Below are 8,583 nucleotides of genomic sequence, written 5' to 3' on the forward strand. Positions count from 1 at the left end.
CTCCAATTTTTGTTTGAATTCTTCTAGAGCAGAGGTCTCTAACTCACGTATCCACAGGGCTCAAGCAGTAGTAGCAGCTGAGGGTAAATGGATGGGACTGGTACACAGACCTTGATGAACTGGAGAATACTGCTATGTCAACTCTTGCCAAGTGAGCCACATCACATAATTCCTACAAAGAGAAGCTTGGAACTCAGATTTGTGTGTCAATTTTTTTTATATCAAAATGGCCATACAGGACATACAAAGTTTGCAGTGTCCAGTGCAAACTGAAAACACAGAATCCCCTGCTCAAAAATTAAGGGGGTACTGGGGTGGCTCCATTGGTTAAGCCTCTTGATTTTTGCTCAGGTCATGATCTCAGGATTCTGGGATCAAGCCCCTCTTCAGGCTCCACGCTCAGAGGTGAGTCTGCTTGAAGATTCTCTCTCTAACAAATAAATAAATCTTTAAAAAAATATTAAGAATTTAAAGATGGGAGTGCCTGGGTGGCTCAGTCAGTTGAGCCTCCAACTCTTTAGATTTTGGCTCAGGTCATGATCTTGGGGTTGTGGGACTGAGCCCCATATCAAGCTCTGCACTCAACAGGGAGTCTGCCTGAGATTCTCTCTCTCCCTCTGCCCCTCCCCACCTATGTGCATGTAAGCTCTATCTCACTCTCTCTTGCTCTCTCTAAAATAATAAATAAATCTTTTTTAAAAATATTTTTTTTAAAAAAAAGGATTTCAAGATGCGCTCTCCCCCTCTCCAAGAAAAAAAAGAAAGGAAGGAAGGAAGGAAGGAAGGAAGGAAGGAAGGAAGGAAGGAAGAAAGAAAAGAATTTAAAAATGGTGACAGTAGAACTTTAAATCAACTGTGGACCCTTCTTAGCACAGGCCCTATGTACGCACAGGTTGCAAGCCCAGGAAGCCTGACCCAGCAGTATACAAAAGAAGCTGCAATGTTCTGCCCATGAATTGTCCAGCTTAAGACCCTGTTCTAAAGATTCCACATTCTCTCCCCATTTCTTTTTGTGACTCAAAGCATCCAGTTTCAAGATGGCTAGAAGAGTTTGAAGCATAACCTCTTGCTGAAAAGCAGACAAAAACATTCCTGATGGCTTACAAGGGACACGAAGTGTCTCCTTTGTTCTTACCAAGTCTGAAAACCATCTGGGGGATCTATCTATTGATACGTATGTGCTTATGGAGAAAAAATCATTTGCCTTACATATTCAAAATACCTAAAACTCTACTGCTATAACCAAAGTCCTATAAAAAGTTCTCTGCACATCCGTAGGAAAGGAAAAGCCTTTCCATTAGGGCCCACATACAGGGTTGGTATATGCAACTGCCATCAAGGAATAGTAGTCAATCTCCATGTGATTGTCACAAGTCAGACACACCTTACATATGTATGATCATGCACCTGAAAAATTTCAGGAAAGTTTATGAAATTACAAGCATAGTTTTAAATACATGAGATAATACAATTGTTTAAAGAAATGGTTCCCATTTAAAGTGATGTTTGAGGGGCTCCTGGATGGTTTAGTGGGTTAAAGCCTCTGCCTTCGGCTCAGGTCATGATCCCAACGTCCTGGGATCGAGCCCTGCATCCAGCTCTCTGCTCATCAGGGAGTCTGCTTCCCTCTCTAGGAGGCATGGACAGGCTGCTCATGGCTGGAGGTAGCTGGCGCTCATGCCATGTGCACATACCTCCCTCCCTGGCACGCTGCCTGAAACATTCAATTTAGAGGTCTCTGGACAGCGTTTAAAAGTGTGAAATAACGTTCAGGGGCACCTGGGTGACTCAGTTGGTTAAGCATTCCATTCATGATTTTAGCTCAGGTCATGATCTCAGGGTCGTGAGACTGAGTCCCATGTTGGGCTCCACACTCAGGAGAAGTCTGCTTGAGAGTCTCTCTCTCGTTCTCCCTCTGCCCCTCCCCCTGCTTGTACTCTTTCTCTAAACAAATAAACAAAACCTTCTTTTAAAAAGTGAGAAATACATTTTATAAAAATGAAAAAAAATCTCTCCTTAACTGATTTGTCATATACATTTCATATTTTCATATGTCAGGTTTATATCAATTGAGATGGACATGTACTTTTTGGTTGATTACAATTACACTTTTCAAAAGCTTATACCAACAAAATGCTAATTGCTATACACGTTTTGTCTATACCCAGCAAAATTCTAATCCCAAACCAAGGAGAAAAAAAAAAGAAAAGCTATTATTTGATGCAGTGATTTTTACCTCTACATGTAGACCATACATGCATATGCACCTACCTATATAGATGTGTAGAAATAATGGATTAATCTGTTAATAAGTGGAACGGAACTAAATAGAAATAGTAGTATTACAGTATAAGAGTGAATAAATGATCCCACCATAAATTTACCCGTTCATCTGTCTTGTTTACTGCTATGCTCCCTGACATTGCCTGGTACATAGTAGATACTCAACAGTACTTGTTGGATTGAACTGAATCCATAGGATCAAAACAAATTATAATTCACTGATTCTAGGATTGGAAATAGGAGGAAATCAGACACATATAGCAGGTCTACCAACTTCCCTAACTTCCACTGGCTTTTTTATTCCCTAATTAATAATCTAACTCATGTAGTCACTGTACCCAGTAACTCTACTGCCTTTCTATCATTCTCTCATTTCTTTGGCTCACACAGACACAAGCTTGGGCCTCCTTGGAGGAAGCTGGGACAAAGGTTAACTTCTTCCCAGAACCTAGAAAAGGCTAATGAGCTCAGTGGAATGATATTTCTAAGTATTCACCATACCAGAATCAATATCAATGTGCTGTCAGTGTATACATTAGCCCCACAGTCAAACAAAGAACAGCCCTCAGAGCCCATAATGACACTGGGCGTGGAGAGCTGGGGATGGGCAAGATGATGCAGAGATGACTGTATCAACTCTCCTCAAACACAAGGCTTCCAGGATGTTGCACAACCCCATTATTCTGGTACTTTGTCAGAGATAGGCAGCGTTTGGATTCAGCCACTAAGATACTCAGCAAAATAACTCTCTTTTGGTCTTCTTGACGCAAGAGATGGATTTGGAGTACACCTTCTGCCTGTGAGAGAAGTCACCTCTTCTATTCCTTGCCTGGTATTACCAGGGAATGCAAACATCTTCAAGTTGGCAGAGTACTATATATGCAGCTGATAAGACAGGTACAACAAACTTGATTCATTACTGACCTAGATAAGACCAACTTTTACTACAATTCCATAATGTTCACCCTCATTCATGTAGCATTTCCCATATGCAGACCCTGCTAGAAAGATGTGTCAAGCAAGGGTAGTGGCAATAGTTCCTGAGCATCAACACTGCATTACTTAAATCTCTAGGATCGGTAAAGGACCTACCCAAAATTCAAGCTCTTTCCTGTAGTAAAATTGAACTTGGTGTCATAAATGGGATTTCATTCCACATGTGCAATGTGAACTTTGATTTTCCAATAGAATGAGAAGGGTGGGATGAGTTTGATAGAGTAAAGGTGACTCATTTGTGTGGTACACAGTTAAGATGTCATAAAACTAAGACATCCGTGAGTAAGCATGTGGGCATCACAGTCAAATCACATCTGTTTGGAATTCTGACCCAGTCACTTATTAACTACATGGCCTTAGCCAAATTTGTTAACTTGGCTAAACTTGGTTTCTGCGAAACATGAATATCACCGAATCTTATAAAGTGAAATTATTATTCTGTATCTCACTGTGTCATTATAAGGGCTAACTAAGATATAAACAATGTTAGGTCCAGTGTCCGATACATAGTAAGAACTGAATAAATAACAGATGTGACTGTTATTTTGATTTCTATTTTCGTCACTCCCACAAATAACTAACTTCTTTGCAACTTTGTGATTCAGGGGGTTAAAATAAAAGCCATAACCAAAAGCATGGAGGAGGTTAACTTCTTGTGAGGCATCCATGGTGGAAACTTGGCCACACTGTAAACATGGTCTTGATATCTTTCACTCATCACTATGAAACAATATTCTCTAAATTCTAGAAAGTTTCAGTGAAACGCCACTAAATGCAGCTATAGAGCAATCTCTCCCTTCCTCCCATACACACACGCCCCATCCAACCCCTTGGGGATATATTAAAACTAAGGCAAGTGAAATAGCCCTAGCCAGTAATTAAGACACACAGCTCATCAGAGAGCAGCACAGGCTGTGGCCCTCTGCAAAGAAACTGAGCATCAGGATGACAGCTCTCATTACTAGGGCTTTGTTCTCCTAGAGCAAAAAGAGCACAAAAGCATAAAGTTGGAGAACTGTAACTGCATTTTGAATACTTGCAGGGGTGGGGGGGGTGTCACAGGTTCCTCTGAACAGAGAGGATATTCCACCAGACAACTGCATCAGCCCACACCCACCAGCGCCTTCCCCACCCTCAAAGCATGACTCCACTTTTTCTAACACTGCCCTTAAGGAATCTGGCTTCCGTGACTTCCAGTAATTGTAAAAATCACCCATGATGAAGCAGCTGAACACAGTGTTAGACAAAAGAAACAAAAATTAAGCAAATAGAAAACTCATTAAAATGCTGCCTTTGGTTATTTTTACTCCTAACAATTCATGTTACCAAACAAGTCTTTCTTCATTGCTTTTCCTTGGAAGTAATACTTTAAAAGAATTCTAATGGGCACTGACTGGTTTTCTCCAGACTCATAATCCAACAACCAGATGCACTTTCCCTTCCCCCATCTCCATCTAGGACTCCTCCCTGTCACCTTAGAGCTTCTGACTTGGCTGCGTTCACACCCAGCAGTCCCGGCAAAGCTTTCTGTTCACATTATACAACAAAAAAGCAGCAATGAACAATTCATGCTCCTAAGTGCTTGCAATAAAACAGGCTGAGCTGACCTCTCCCATCCCAAATAGCTGCATGTCAGCCACATAAGCTTAAAGGACCGACAGTAGTAAGTATGTGATGTGTATAAACAAACTAATTAAAATCTAAGGTCTCTCATTGCAGCTAGTGCCTAATGGGACCAATATAATTGGGAAAAAAAAAAAAAAAGAATCACTCCAAGCTAGCTAGAGGTATTGCTTTTCCTGCCTCTAGGATACATCTCTTTTAGGCTCAATAAACAGCCTAAAAGAAGAAAAATTTGGGGGTTGCCATTCTTTCCTGTAAGACTTCTTAAATAAAAACTATCAACTCAGCAGCACTGAGCCAAAAGACCACTCCCTGATTCCAAGTGGACATATTGATCAACTGAACTGACATGTGCCTCCTCCTTTCTCTCTCTTAGTAGCAATCAGCTGCACCAGGAAAATCCATTTCATTTCCCAAAACAAAAGGCAACACACTGCTCCTTATCTGACACTGTCAGGCCACAGTTTTTAGAGGGGGGCATAAAAAAATACACACACACACACACACACACACACAAAACAAAGATGCCTGAGAAATAGCTAAGAGTTGAAATGAACATGATATATGTTTATCTGGACTTTCAGGATTGAGATGAGGTTATGACTAAGCCCAGAGATCTGTATTTGCCACAGTCACTGAGAACCCTGCTATTTATTTGTCTTACCAGATTCCGGCTAAAGTTAAGAGCAGCACCTCCGGCACTTCCAGAGGCTCTCATCGGCGTTACCCTTCACTGCAACTGCCGCAGAGAGCAGACTTGTTACAAGTCCACCTGCAAACAACTCCAGCTGTTTTAGAGACTAGCTAGAGATGGGAAAATATTAGGGTTTCAACTAACTATGAAGGGTAGGGGTTGAAGGACTACCACATAAATCCAAAGGCTCAAGTAATTTCATCTGGTTTGGATCTTCGTGCTTTTCATAAATGCTGTTAAACATGCAAGTGATCCCCTTTCACATCAGGGGTATGTCAAATGCTTATTCAGCATTCATTCCTTGCCATGAAGAAAATGAAACCCAACCGAGGTAAATACTAAATCTCATACTGTAAATCACTAAATATTTCAAAAATCACAAGAGTAAATAGGGGACCAATTAGCTCTGTCCCATAAAAAAAGAAATCTGTATCTTTACAATGCTGAAATACTGTGAACTACTCGTTTTAGAGCCTATTGGGGATTTTGCAATCGAAAATTATCTTATGTTTATGAAAAATTCTATGAGAACACCAAAAATAACAGGCAGAGATGGAACAAGAATAATTCTACATATTATGATTCCTCTATGACTCTTAAAGGCCTTTGTCTTAACCCAGCAGCCTGACAAACAGATTTAGGTAAAACAGCCTTCTTTCCCCAGTCCATTTTAAGCAGACAACATCCCCCCATCTCCGCCTTAGCAGACACCGACTAACCAACAAAACAGCCTTGCAATTAAGGCCCAGACGTTCAACACTCACCATCTCCTTCTCCCACCATCTCCTTTTGATGTTTACAGCACATCTGTAGGATGCAATACTAGGAGATGCCTTGTTTGACCTGCTGCATGATGCTGTGACATCAGTTCAGATGATGCAGCTCATTATGGGAAAGACTGCTGTTGCTATGGCAACTGGGATGTGCTAGGAATCCTTGCTGCATTTCCAGTGGAGCCTGAGACAATACGGAAGCCCTGTAAGAAACAGACGATATGCAAAATGCAGACCAAAGGAAGAGGATCCCTCATTGGACTAAAATCCATACATTTAAAAGGGATTTCCCTGAAGGCACACTGGGAAAAATAAAAATTACCTTCTACTTCGTTGTTACACATTTAGGAGAGAATAAGGTTGTGGGGGAGATAGAGATTTAGTACTGAGCAAATAAAAACAAATGCTCAGTGTTTCTCTGTTCGTCAACTGATCACTTCTTCCTCTCTGGACAGCATTATGATACCTTTTTAAAAGTTATTAAAAAGAATTTTTGTTCACTTGTCAAAAACCGGAAGTACAAAGCAGGGGGCAGAAAAGGAATTAAAAATGGAATATAAACAGCAAAGAAAGTGACTCTAACTCTAAAGTAAATAAGCATGAATTCTTAAAACATGGACAAACTCCCACCAATAAAGTCTGCCCTGATCATTTTCCCTGATGGATACCAACCCATAGGACCTTTCTAATGCAGCAGAGCCCCAGCTCTCACCTGAACATAGATGGGCATGTGTAAGGAGGATCTAGGGGGCACACCACACCACTTTCCATTTCCGGGGGCCCATCCCCTGGCCTGCAGAGAACCTCTCCTACTCACAGCCAAAATTCAAGTCTTTAAGGGAACCAAACCTTGTGGTCTGAACAAGTAACCAACCTGCTAGAACTTCTCAAGTCACTGACATTCCAAACATTGGTGCTCTGTTTTCCTCTCCTCCGGGCAGTAAGACACAGAAGGAAATTACTCAGGCCCCTCCCCCCACAAAAGCTGCAACTGTGTGAAAAGCCACATTTAAACAAGACACAGTGAGGTATTTTGTCAATGAATAAAAGAAAATTTGAATTTAAAGCAATTACTCTTTCCTAGTCCTGTGCAGAAGTAAATATTACGTGGTGAGAAGGGTAGGGGAGGAGAGGTGGACAGAGCAGCCATTTCTTGCATATTCAATATTCTTAGACCATGGATTGAGACAGAATCAAGCTGAGCTCCATCCACTCTATCTTCAGATTCTGGGAAAAACAGCATTCTAAAAGCCCAAAATTGACAGAATAATACTATTGTCCTCTCCAACTTGAGATTTTAAATGGCACTGTTCGCTAACTGCATGCAGGACGAGGAGACAGAATGGCAAAAGGAATTCAGACAGTCCTTGATAAATAGGGGCGGATGAAATTGCCTGAAAGTTGCCAAGATCCTAGCAGGATGTACCACCAGCCATTCACAAAGCAGCCCTGCCCTGGAAAGCCTAGCCCCCTTCCTATTTCACCTAGTGAGAACTTGGGAGACCAAGAGCAAGAGGTTGAAGCTGCCTACCCAAGTTACCCATGCTCTCAGTCACTGACTCCCACCCTTTATCTTAGACCAGATGCTACACCAAGAGAAGTAAGAGGCAACCACTCCAGAGCAGAACTGCTTCTCTGGGATTCAGAAAACACAGTGTTAATCCCAGTTCCTCCAGGGAACATCTGTGTGCATTCAGGCTAGTCAATTAACCTCTCTGGACCTCAAGTTTCTCATCCAGAGATATAATGTATTTAACTAATGACCATGGTTTACAAGTTTTGTTAGTAGCTGAACACTTTATTCTAATAATACAGTCCAAACCTAGGTTGCCCTGATTGAGGAGTGATTAAAAAGCCCAGAGCCAAAACTGATGAACCTTTCCCAAATCCCCTCCTCCCTGCCTCACTGGCTCTGAAATGGCCCATGAAGGTACCTCTGAAGAACCGTCTCAGCCTCTGAGGAAGATGGAAGGAGTCATGGATCTAGAACAGTATTGCTGGCCTTTCAGAGCTGAAATCCCGTGATTCTGTAAAGAGGAGGGAGCAGGGTGGAATCTGGTATTTCAGACTTGAATACAGTTTCTCAGAATAAGAAGGACCTTATCAGTCTCCTTTACCAAAAGCAAGTCATTTGTTTGCTGGGAAGAGATAGATGGCTCATTAAATCTGAGGCTAGACTTTTAACAAAATAAACAGGTTGAATCATTAGCCCAC

The 8,583-nt window shown here is 41.5% G+C and overlaps 1 protein-coding gene across 2 annotated transcripts in view; it reads right to left on the bottom strand.

Annotated features, from left to right (window-relative positions):
• Nucleotides 1–6,554, bottom strand: part of AKAP6 (A-kinase anchoring protein 6) — a 464,347-nt gene extending 457,793 nt beyond the window's left edge. For both annotated transcript variants that reach the window (XM_082737844.1, XM_082737846.1), the window contains exon 1: nucleotides 6,361–6,554. The gene's annotated coding sequence lies outside the window, so the exon portion shown is untranslated. The remainder of the gene's footprint in view (nucleotides 1–6,360) is intronic.
• Nucleotides 6,555–8,583: the final 2,029 nt, after the last annotated feature.

Source organism: Mustela nivalis, assembly GCF_964662115.1.
Source record: "Mustela nivalis genome assembly, chromosome: 6".
Taxonomy (NCBI): Eukaryota; Metazoa; Chordata; class Mammalia; order Carnivora; family Mustelidae; genus Mustela; species Mustela nivalis.